Here is a 12737-nt window from a genome sequence, read left to right on the forward strand (position 1 = left end):
CTTAAAGGCACGTACAAAGAACTGGCTTACTTAAGAGACACCAGGTGCCCAGGAATTAATTGAACTGCTTCGGACATTTCTAACTGTGGTGGGACTAATGTTTATTACTGTGCTAGGTGGGGATGTGAGGTAACTGGGACGGGCTCTTGGATCATGCAAAAGGGCCCTCCCTATCCTTGTCTGTCGAATCTCGACCCCCAGACTTGCCTGGAACCCCCTGTGTAGCCAATGCTATCCCTACCAATGTAATCCTGTTAAAACAACCTTTACAGAGTAGGGAAAAGCATAACTAACTGGGAGTTGGGTCTGCCATTAAAACAAAAAAAAGGGGGAATCTGTAGAGCACATGGGCAGCAAAGATGGCACTGGGAGAGAGTAGAGTGGGCAGAGCCCAATTGACCTTCCGATCAGGGCCTAACCAGCCCTTGTAGGCTTAGGTGCATGATAGGGTGTGACCTTGACAGTGATTGGTTCCTCTTCCTCCCTTGCCATGCCACCCGCCCTTTTTGGCTTTAAAAAGGGCGGCTCTCTGTTAATAAAGGAGTTTTCTACCTGCTGGATTTGGCTCCCTGCTGTGTCTGATTGTCTCCTGGGCTGAGGGAGGCTGGGGAACAGGTGAGCGCCACACTTACCTTTCCTCCACCCTGTCCATCTTTCGTGGGATGGACGAAGACCCAACACACCTATACAAATGGCAGAGGATGCTAATGTAAGGGTCCCATAGGTTGAGTCATTAATGTAACAAAATGGCAAAAAGAGAATATATTTATTGCTAATTCAAATTTTCTGAAAAGCTGCAATGTCATCATTAGGTTCAAATTTTCATTCTTTGGCTACATAGTGTCATTCAGTGCACATAAATGCAAATATGAGCCAGGTCCTGGTGGTTCATGCCTATAATCCTGACTACTCAGGAAGTTGGGATCTGAGAATTGTGGTTCACAGCCAGCCTGGTCAGGACAGTCCAAGAGATCCTTATCTTTAATTAACCTCCAGAAACCTGGAAGTGGTGCTTTAGCTAAAGTGGTAGATCACTCAACTTGAGCTGAAGAGCATAGGGATAGCACCCAGGATCAGAGTTCAAGCCCCACAACCAACAAAAAAAGTGAAATATGACTTTAAATTTTCCCCAAAGGAACGACAAGATCTTCCCAAGCAGAAAAAATAATTCTAAAATGATTCAGTACACCTACTTCTGCTGAGTTACTTAAGTTATAGCTTTTTTTTTCTGGACATAGTCTTTTTTTAAAAATTGTCAAATATTAGGTTTATAATAAACTTCATCTAATATTTCTTGTTTCAAAAGAGAAATCTATACAGTTGATGTCACTTAGCTGTCTTAATATCTTAGTTCAATGCCAATCCAGGCAGGAGAGTCTGTCAACCTCTTATCTCTAATTAAACACCAAAAAACCAGAAGTGGAATTTTGGCTCAAGCAGTAGTGTGCTAGCTTTGGGGGCAGGTGTGCAGGAAAGACAATTGTTCAGGGACAGGCTCCAGCCTCTGGGTCAAGCCCCAGAACTAGCACAAACCAAACGAACAAACAAAGAAAAAAATCCCAGATATTTCTTTGAGACCCTCCTTAAAGGTGCACTAGTCTGAGAAGAGGCTACTTTTACTTATCATACTCACTGGATCCTGCTTTTTTGGAATCTTCATTGCTCTGGAGAACTCAGGACCAGACTAAAGGAATTGATCAATGGCTCCTGCAACAAGAGAATCATCTCAGGGGTGAAACATCCATCCATAAGACACTTTAAAACCTCCATGTCTTTGTTTCTTTGCTGTAGAACCCTTTTAAAACAATGTTATTTCCTTTTGTTCTATGCTGGACTTCACATGGCACATTATTTCTTTTTGTAATCCTCTCAACTACAATTTTACAGAAAAGTTTTATATGAGTAGAGAACACAGTCAAAAAAGTCAGGGACAGAGTTTCCTTCAATCCTTGGGATTCTTTTCTTGTACAGTAAAAAGGAAAGCACAAGTTAACATGAACTTTGTCATTCCTCTATGTTCATTTCCTTTCCTGGGATCAGTTTCCACATCCAGTAGCAGTTACCTCCAGTAACAATAGATGGTGCTGCCTGAGTTATCATGAATGTTTTCTGGCTTCACTGAAATAACACAAGAACACCTTTGGACCTGAGGTAACACGTTTTTCAGAGATAACTTAGTAAAGAGAAAATATGAAATTTATGTTGCATATAAATACATTATCCATGAGTATATTGAGTTCAAACTTTGTAAGTTCTCTGTAAATTAAGGCAAATTTTAAATGGGAAGAAGGCTCTCAGATCATTCTTTTTTTGAGTGTATGTGTTGCGCATTATTTCCCAAGTGTACATGCATTAACAGTAAGGGAAACAATAGCAATAATAGGAGATAAAGAAGTTCTGTGTTTAAGTATAAGGGGTCAGTATACTATAAAAGACTCTACAAATAAGACAACATTGAAACAATAAAGCCAAGTCCAGTATTTCGATTTATGGGAGTGATATAGAGAAAACATTACTCCCAGGTGGCACACGAATTATGAGGGCACTCCCTTTCTAAATCATGCTTGCTAATAAATCAACTTTGTAGAAAGAAGAATGGAAGTATAATTCTGCTTCCAATGCAAGTCAGATATAAGAGCATGGACTTAACTGGAAAAAAACGTCCATCTCGAGAGAGCAGGGATTATACTAGCAATGAACTGGTGGCTAAGATGACATTTCTTTTCCTATCCTTTACTTATATAATTTTTTGTTGGTGGTCATCTTGGCAATTGAACTCTGGGCCTGGGCACTGTCCCTCTGCTATTCCACTCCAGGCTAATGCTCTACCACTTGAGCCACAGTGCTGCTTCCAGTTTTCTTCAGTTAATTGGAGAAAAGAGTCTCGGGGACTTTTCTACCTGGGCTGGCTTTGAACCCCAGTCCTCAGATCTCACCACCACCCAGCTTAGGATCACATTACTAACAGTGTACACTCAGCATATGTAATGTGTATGTTCATCTATCTTTATATGGATTCTTGAGTTAAAAATCTGGGCTGCAGTATAGACTTTACACTCATAAAAATGTTTGAAGTTTAAAAGTTGATTCTACGGGATAAATAAAACCTAAGAATGGAAAGGAGTCTGGGAAGTTCAGTTTACATCCAGCCTGGGCAGACCAGTTTTTGAGACACTATCTATAATTAACCAGCCAAAAGCTGGATTGGACAAATGGCTTAGGTGATGGAATATGAGTCATGAGCAAGAATGATGAATAAGAGCTTGAGGCTTTTGCATACATACATATTAAAATATACATACACACAGAGGCACTTATATGTGCACACACAAATACACAAATGAAGCAACTCTCAGAATATGTAGAAAAGTTAGAAAACAATAGAAAATATGTCCTGAGTAAGACTAGAATCAAGTGATAATTTTTAAAATTAGAAAGTCTTCAAGTGAACTTTCTTCAAAAAAGTTTGAGAATATTATCTATGTTGGGACCAGAAATAGTAAGAGAGTCAAGTAATCCTTATTAAGGGGATCAGATCCATGGAGGAATGAATCAGAGACCCCGCAGGTGCATTTGAAAATGTTCGTATCCTGTGCCAAATGTTAGAACATCTTTGAAAATAGTACATGAACAGTCTGAGAAGTCTAGTGGATAGTATCACTGGAGAAGTTCAGAATTGCTAGTCTGTATCTAGATTAAATAAACCAAGAAACTATGCCAAGGCAGTGTGATACAAGACTAGAATTCTAGCACTCAGACTAAGACAGGAGATTAGAGAGTGGAATTACATAGTGATAGCTTCCTTGGACCAGGTAATATAATTTTGTCTTAATAAAACAAACCAAACAAGAAAGGAGTGCACAGTTGGAAGTTTGGGCTAATTTTGTCACTATGATTTGAGAAGTCAAGTTTCCTACTGCAATGCAACTCATATATAATCCTCAGTTGTGTTTTAAATGCTCTCTTCATTACAAATAGCTCATTATTTCCATGCAAAATTCCCATCCAAAGTTATCATAATTCTGTTGGATTCCAAAGAATTAATGAAGGATTACAAAAGCTTAAGCCCAGAGAAAAAGCAAAGTTTGACTAATGTAGGACTTTGTAGATCTTGCTAAATTAGAATTTAGATTTAAATTAAATGTCTTTAATTTCATATTCTATAGGATACTACAAAATTCTTTTTAATAGAGGGTTTAATTGACAAATTCACAAATGATTCTTGCATTCTATTTGCGTAGAATATTCTTTCAAGTGAGTTGTAATTAGAACTTAGTTAACAGATAATTCTAACAGTTCATGTATGAAATGATAATGTGAATAATATAGACAGAGTTGCCAACAAATAGATTATATAAATTTATCAATTTAGAAAGACAGCAATTTTTGAGGCTGTGGTATAACATGCTATAAAGAGAATAATTTTGTGACATCTTCTTTCTTCTACCTGCATGTAACACAGGAAGCAATTTCCTTAATTAGGTACCTTTGTGTACTATGAAAAAAAATGCTTAGGTTTGGGGTTTGTTTTAGTTTTTGTTTTATTGGTTTGTCCTACGGCTTGAACTCTGGGCCTGGACACTGTCTCTGAGCCTGTTTATGCTCAAGGCTCCTGCCCTCCCACTTCAATTTCAGTGCCACTTATGTCTGGCTTTTTCTGAGAAGTTTATTGGACATAAGAATCTAGGGAACATTCCGGCCTGGGTGGGCTTTGAACTGTACTCTTCTGATCTTAACATCCTGAATATCTATGATAGTTTAAAAAGAATAAATATAAATAATATTTGCAAGTATTTTGATCTCAAGAATACCACTGGTGGAAAAATGATACAGCCCAGTTTATTGTGGTGTTCTTTCCAGAACACGGAGGGCAACACATTAGCAGAGGTGTAGTATTTTTTCACAATAGAGATAAGCTATTCATGATGTGAATTAAGGGAATTTTGAGGTGCACACTACATGTTGGAAACTGTTGGGCTTGGATGATTTATGGCATAAATCTTGGGATTGATGATCATAGAAATAATAGCTTAATCTGATAAACAATTGCTTACTCTTGAAGAATTAATTATTAAGATGCTTCATTGTTTTATCCTCAACCACAATGTGGCTATTTTTCTGTTGACTTCTCAATCTGTAACATCCCATTGGAAACTGCATTTATTGCAGAATTTCATAACATGCAAACAGAAATGGTAAGTTCAGAATTTGAAAATGAGTAGTTATCAGTCATAGGAATTTTGAAGAACACATATATTCTCTCCTCTTAGCAATACATTTTCTTTCAAAATTTATGGGTTTCTATAGAATTACAATGTTTTTGGTTTTGGTATGAGAAAATAATAAACTTATTCTTTTTTCAAAATAATGGCAAGTATATTGTGAAAATATTGTCTAGTTGGATTCAAGTTGATGGTCCTCTGATTAAAAAGGGGTAATTAATTCAAATTAGATGCCAAATAGTGTTGATTTTTAAAAAGTTACTACACAAAGAATAATATGTACTATACCAATACAGTGAAATTATATTTTATGCAGCTTATTTTTTAAATTTAATTTTATTGTCAAAGTGATGTACAGTGGGGTTGCAGTAATTGTAAGGTAGTGAATACATAACTTTTCAAAATAGTTACCCCTCTCTCATTTTTCTCACAGTTTTCCTTCACATCCAAACCCCTCAAAAGTTGTAATGTACATTTTCAACATATTGTCTTGTCTCGCCATTTTGTTGTTCATCTTCCCTTCCCTAATTAAGGTAAAGGTATACACAATACACAGGGTATCAAAATCAAATACAGCAGGGGATAAACCATAAGGGAAAACCCCAAAGAAAATAGAAATCACATAGTATATTAAAAACAGCAACTGCAAATAATATCTGTTTCCATATCTTGGAGTTCATTTTGCTCAGCATCAGCTTATATGATCATATATATGCATGACAAAACCACTGGAAAATAATATTTTCACCGACACTTTATCATGACAACAATATGTTAAGTGTTTTTGATGGTAAAGGTGGAATTAGGATTGGTGAATTCGCAATTCTGATAAAGGAATTTCAAAACAGTTTAAAAATTGTGATAGGTAAATTTTAACTGTTTAAACTTTTTAACAACTTAGCTTATTAAGAAAATTTAAAATTGCCTGGGAAAATAGGCTTTCATGCAAAGAAATCCATGGAGACTAAGCTGAGAGGGAGCAATGTGGGTGAAGATGGCTCATTTTCACAGTAAACAAACAAACCTCACAAACCTTGCTATAAATCCTGTAGGTTCCCGTGAGAATTGTCCTTACCCAGAAAACATATTCTCACTGTGAAACAATGTACTGGAATTTAAATTCAAATTTATTTTTAAAAAGGCATCAAAATTTATGAATTGACCTTTAATTATCAAACAGTAATTCTCTGAAAAAAAAATAATTTGGGTCAAAATATTTAGGGAGAAAGTTCCCTCCACAATGAAAGCAGGTATTGGGTATACACTTTTCTGATTAAAATACTTTCCACAATGTCTTTGCATGTGAAGCACTGAAACAAAGAAAAAAAATCTGATTGGATATCTTAAACCAAGGATTTCTCATTTCTAAGTAGCTCACAAAATATAATATCCTTATTAACATGACATAGTGAAGACTTCTCTTATTACATAAGCCAAAAAGTTTTGGGATCAGAAAATAATTGAGCAAATAAGAAAACACATTCTTAGAAGCTCTGGCTAAGCGTATTAATTTCAGCAGTAGAGGGATTCCAAAACTTTTTGAAATAGATTGTGTTAATATTTTTGCTACCTAAAGTGATTTTACAGAGCCTATTTGGCTCACTACAATGCAGAACAGATTGAGTGAAGACATGAAAATAAATTCCACATCCAAATAAAAAAGTTTAAAAAGAAAAACCAAGATGAAGTAGCAGTGGGGGATGCCTTATAGTCCTTCAGCTTCACTAGACTTGAAGCCAAGAAGCTGTGATTAATTGGAAATCAGGCAAGAGCTAAGAGGAGAACATAGAAGTAGGACAAAGAATTATTGTCTGTTGTAAGAGACACTGTCACAAGGTATGGATGATTTAACTCTATTCTTCTCCATACATCTTGTTGAGCAAATGCAAGACCAAGAGAAAAATAATCTATTGAAATAATTTTTTTTTCTTGTCGGTCATGGGGCTTGAACTCTGGGCCTGGGCGCTGTCCCTCAACTCTTCAGCTCAAGGCAAGTGCTCTACCACTTGAGCTACAGTGCCACTTCCGTCTATTGAAATAATTTTACAAAAAATATCTTCACTGTTCCTCATATGGTATCTAAGGGGAGTCTTTTTTTATTGTGAAAAAACTGTACAGAGGGGTTACAATTACATGGCAAGATAATGAGTACATTTCTTATCAAGCATTGTAGCCTCCTCCTTTGTTTCCCCTTCCCATCCCTTCCCAGACTCCCCCCTCACCCAAGCCTCCCCCCACCCCCCCATGCCCCCACCAAAGTTGTAAAATTCATTTTCGACATGTCAACTTGTACTTCTCATTGTTGCAATGGCCCAACTTGTATCCTTATTTAAACGACTTGTTTTTCCCTTTCCCTCCACAAATTATACCGACATCAAATACAGTGAAAGCAGGGGTTATACTGTGGGGGAGGGACATACAAAACAACAAAGAAATAATCTTATAAATGCATTGGAAACAAATGCATGAAATAAAAAAAATTTAAATACATATCTTAGGGTTCATTTTCCTATCACCTTATCTGACCTTTTCTGCTTGACTCATACATATACTAACTATTGCAAATAAGGGAAACCATGGGACCTATGTTTCTTTGGGCTTGGCTTACTTCACTTCACATAATTTTTTCCAAGTCTAAGGAGAGTCTTAAGAGAGAAGATAAAAGTGGAGTATTCTTCGGTTTCCTTGAAGCATCTTGTTAGCAAAATATATCTTTGAGGTTAGAAGTTATTGAGTCAAAAAGTGGTGGAGTCCTTATTTTTGTGGGCACTTTAAACACAAGAAGACTTTCACGGTAAAAGAAAAAGTATAGCTAAATATTTGTGATCACAGCTCCTTGGACTGTTTTTTCAGAGACAAAGTTTTACATTAGAGTTTGTCCTCATTAATATAGATGTTGGGTTTTCGTGGCAACCAAATGAAAGGGTAAAGTTTAATGCACTCTCTTGGACAAGATAACAGCATGATAGAAAAAAATGGTAAATAAAATTTAGTGAATTAGTTTGACTAATTACTTTGCCAGAACAAAAAGGAAAGATATAATTCAAAATCACTTGACTTAAAAGAATGATGAAAGAGTAGTGAAGAGAGATGAGAGAAAATATAGAGGAGTGTTCTGTCTCCAGTATTGTAATGGGTTCTTGATATTGTTTCTTCCAATCTATCTTCACAAGCTATCAAGTGTGGCTTAGGACTGGAGTATCCAGTGCAGAGAAAGAGAACTCAGAGAAGAAAATATTTGCAGCAGATGCAGGTGATTTATAACCTTAGACAATCTATTTAAATCTGTTCAAAATTCTCTGCTACCCCAAACTTCCCTCTTTGAACAGTTTTGTTTGCTTTTCCCAAGACTACCCTTCATTAAATATTTAAAATTTTGAGAGGTCATATTTATTCTATCTAGAGGTTGTTGTTTGCTTGTGATTTTTGTGTGTTTTTGTTTTTTGTTATGTTTTTAACTGAATTTCAAAATGTTGTGCAAGTGTATTACAATAAATATGTCTATCTAATTTTCCAATGCTCCTGGGTCAGGCTGACTCCTTCTATCATTCTCAACCAACCCCTTCTCCAAGATTTATTTCAGATTTACCACTTCTTTTGTCACATGTGTACATTGAGTATTCTAGGTGTACTTGCCCCTTGTTCCATTTTTCATTCATTCTATGTTTTTACTATTATTCCTTTCTGGTTTCAACTTCCTGATAGTCATTCTGTTAAACTATCTGTTAATACTTTGAAAGGTTTATATACATTCCATGGAGTTTCAATCCTGCATATACTTGAACGTATGTCAGCTTATATTTCCATATTTCATTCATCTGCAATAACAATTTACAAGACTGGAGATGTGATAATATTCTCATTCATTTGGAAGATTAATCTTTAGTCAATAAGAAAGTTTAAAAATGGCTCAGAATATATTCCTAGCTACCAGTTTTTATGAATGGATTTGTACAAAGTTTTGTGATTATTTTATTTGACATGGGATAATATTTTCTACTACCTATAAGTTTTGGAAAAGGAAGAAAACTAAAATTTACTATTATAGAGGAATTTGATTGAAATAGAAGACAGATTTTATATTTGTCACATCTCTGATGAGTACCCATATTCAAGATTTAAAGTCTTATTTCATACTATGTTAGACAGATAGGGAAAACATAAAACAACATATGATAAGGCAACTATTTGTGACTTTTTAAAATGTACCTTATTAAGTGATGAAATTTACTTTATTAGCTAGTGTTTGGGTTTGAATTATGGGAGGCTGATCTATTTAACACATTTCTGGAAGGCACCTACTGAACAAAACAAATATTGGGGGGTACTATTTCTACACTTTAATGAATGGTTGAACGTGTTTGGCTTTAGTGCTGGGTAAATAATTCAACTCTATTGTAACTTGCTCCTTACACTTGTAAAACTTGTAATGTCACTAAGTATCATTTACTTGTCAAATGTTATTTTGGTGAATGTGATTTTAAAAAGTTTTGAAAAAGAATATATTTTCAGGAGATTAAAGGTAGGTTATCATTGCCTTGAGAATGATAGCATTTTTAAACTACAGAACCAAGATTTACTGTAGTACCAGTAGTTTGAAGCATTAAGGATCTTCTCAATTAATGTTTTTCTGAATTATAATTGACCTGTAAGTAAAGTTTTCCTAGCCTTGGTAGACCAATTATGGATCTATCGTTCCCAGAACAATTTTTAGGCCTACTTATACTGGACTGAAATCTTTCAGTAATCATTAGGAGAGGGGTATTAAAAATAATTTTGTGACATTTGTGATCTTGTTCACTCATATGGGCTGGGCATCTGTAAATTTAAAGTTGTAATTACTGTACTTTCTCTCAGATATTGTGATCTCATCTTTCATTTTAAGTTGTCTTGCATTTCACAATTGCTTACTGCTGCGGTCCTGAAATACTATAGGAAATGAGAAATTGAGATGGATTTTCAATTACTTTCTGTTGGCATGTTGCATGGGCCTAGGTGAGAAATCTTGCCCTTGTTATCTGATGATGCGGATAACTGGGACCTGGGATCCTAGGACCCTTGGGTCCTGCAGAAGAATAATACTTGTAGACATCATATCAGCAAAATTTGTGTATAATCATTAGGAATGCTTCAGAAATATGGAGAAAATCAGTTTGGGACCAGTGAGTTAAAACAATAAACAGAGTAGCAGCGTAAAATCCCTTATAGATTAGAGGAAAACTATTTTTTTTGCAATGTGAATTCAGAAGACCAAGAACATTAGAATGTATCACAAGTTTATACCAAAGATATTGCATTGATATTTTTATATTCTAATATGTATTCTAAACCTAATTATTTATATTCCAATTCCATTTATTGGAATAAATACCTATTTATTTGTCAAATTATCAATTAATTCTAGTAAGTTTCACTGTGTGAACTAAAATATCAGCACATATAAATATAAAATGTATAACTATATATAAGTAAAAGGCACACGTTTTGCAATATTCTGTTGTGGTTAGAGTATCAAATTATTTAAAGTATTTAATGTATTATTTCATTATCTCTACCTCAGTGTTTGGTAGAGTTGGACCTAAAGCTTTACCATTTGAAGATTTACAGCCTAGTAGCAAGAGGAAACACTTTGATTAAAACATTAACAATTTAAGGCCTAATATCGAGGAGAGACATATAGACTTCTCTTGTAACTCTGAAAATATTTGGTGATAGAAATGCAGTAGTGTAAATTCCTGCCTGGTTGGATGGTAGACTGGCCAGGACATTAGTTAATCATGCATATGAACAATTTTTTCACCTTCTTGGCTTTAGATACTTTTGAAATATTAGGTATAATAACCAATTATATTTTGATAAAATACCTTCTAGTCTAAACATTTCTATCTAAACTGTTCCTGTCTCTATGATCCCTTGTAATTAAGATTAGTTTTGTTCCAGTAAGAAAATCTATGCTGTCAGGGTAAGATATTCTGGTTCGTCTGTTCCTAAATGGAAGACAGGTAAAGGGTCAGGTAGACATTTGTGCCAATAAGATCTCATATAGGAATTTTTAAGCTGCAGAAGTTTAGAAGTAGCTCTTAAGCAAGGCTTACTTTGAATCCTTAGCTCCACAAAGCTAACTCAGCTGATAAATAAGTACTCGAAAAGCCATCACCTTTGGACCTAGCTTTAAATTCTTCAAAGTATGATGAAATCTAAAATGAAAAAGACTTAAAATACTCATTGACAAAAAATTTGCAAATGTGAGCAATCGAACAAACAATATAAGTTTTTTTCCAATATACACAGAATTTTAGAGAAGTAAATCGCATTTTTAGGAACAATAAGTTTTCCTAGTTACAAATAGTCAACCAAGGATATATGCCTGTATAAAGATTGCATCATTAACTACTTAAATTTAGAGGATACTACATGCTTCAACAGCACATCTACCCTAATTGCAATACAAAGTTTAACACGGCACTTGCACAAGGATGATATGAAAATTTGTGTAGTATTCCATATTTTTCATTCTTCAGATGCAAGAAATGAAAAACAGTTATTAAAAATTGATTACAAAAATACAGTTGTAACGATACATGTAATTCATTGAATTGAAAGTTAGTTTGACATCAGTGTATTAAATCATCACCTTAGAAAGGCCTTTACATAGCATAACCTTTACAAAATTTTTGAAATTAGATAACATTTTCAATTTATCCCAAAGAAATAAAATACTATAAGGACCTAGGGGAAAAAAAAAGAATCTTAAACTATTTCTATATCGAATGCTATCTGAAATGACACATTTATTAATGAACCTATATATTATGAAACAATGTAGAATTAAAAGTATTATATCTAGGAGAGAATGAAATAGATTATGGATATTATACAAACAGAATACAGATTACTTTAAAATATCCTTTTTCAGACAAGCAACAGAAATATCTTTAGTTTCTGTATTACTCATTTCAACAGATAAGTTAAAATTATTTCTGATTATAAAAATCACAAACTCTGCAGAAATCATTATACATGTATACAAACAAATCTTGAATACATTTTGACATCGAAGTTAGCCAATTCACTTGGAAGAATAGCATGGAATCCATGAATATTTAAAGTAAGATATTAATGTGGCTTTGTATTGTGAAAATATTTTGTATGGACACAAAGATGGATAGGCATTTTTGAAATTTAAGAAACTTAACCAAACCATTATGACTTAGGAGAAAATTTTTTGCAGCCTTCCACAACTTCAAAGAGGTGATACATACTTAACCTTTTGGCAATATCAAATGCAGCTTCTTCCAAGTTGTTCTTGACCTGGTTTGATATAATATTTCAATGAAGCAGATCCAGCGTACCTTTGTTATTTCTATTCCCAGCAGCAAGATGCAAGGTTGTCAAGACTTCTTTAGTTTGGGCATTGGTATCTGCATCATGATGCAATAAGAAAGAAGCCACTCTGGTATTATTCCACATATAAGCACTATGTCTAAGTATCTAATGTAGGCTTCTGGATGAAGA

At 34.5% G+C, this 12737-nt stretch overlaps 2 pseudogenes; both read left to right on the forward strand.

Annotated features, from left to right (window-relative positions):
• LOC122124717 overlaps nt 1–12737 on the forward strand; it is a 184956-nt pseudogene that overhangs the window by 75498 nt on the left and 96721 nt on the right.
• Nucleotides 11637–11733, forward strand: LOC122124763 (annotated as a pseudogene).

Source organism: Dipodomys spectabilis, unplaced genomic scaffold (assembly GCF_019054845.1).
Source record: "Dipodomys spectabilis isolate Male_0828 unplaced genomic scaffold, ASM1905484v1 ptg000242l, whole genome shotgun sequence".
In the NCBI taxonomy this organism is placed as follows: domain Eukaryota; kingdom Metazoa; phylum Chordata; class Mammalia; order Rodentia; family Heteromyidae; genus Dipodomys; species Dipodomys spectabilis.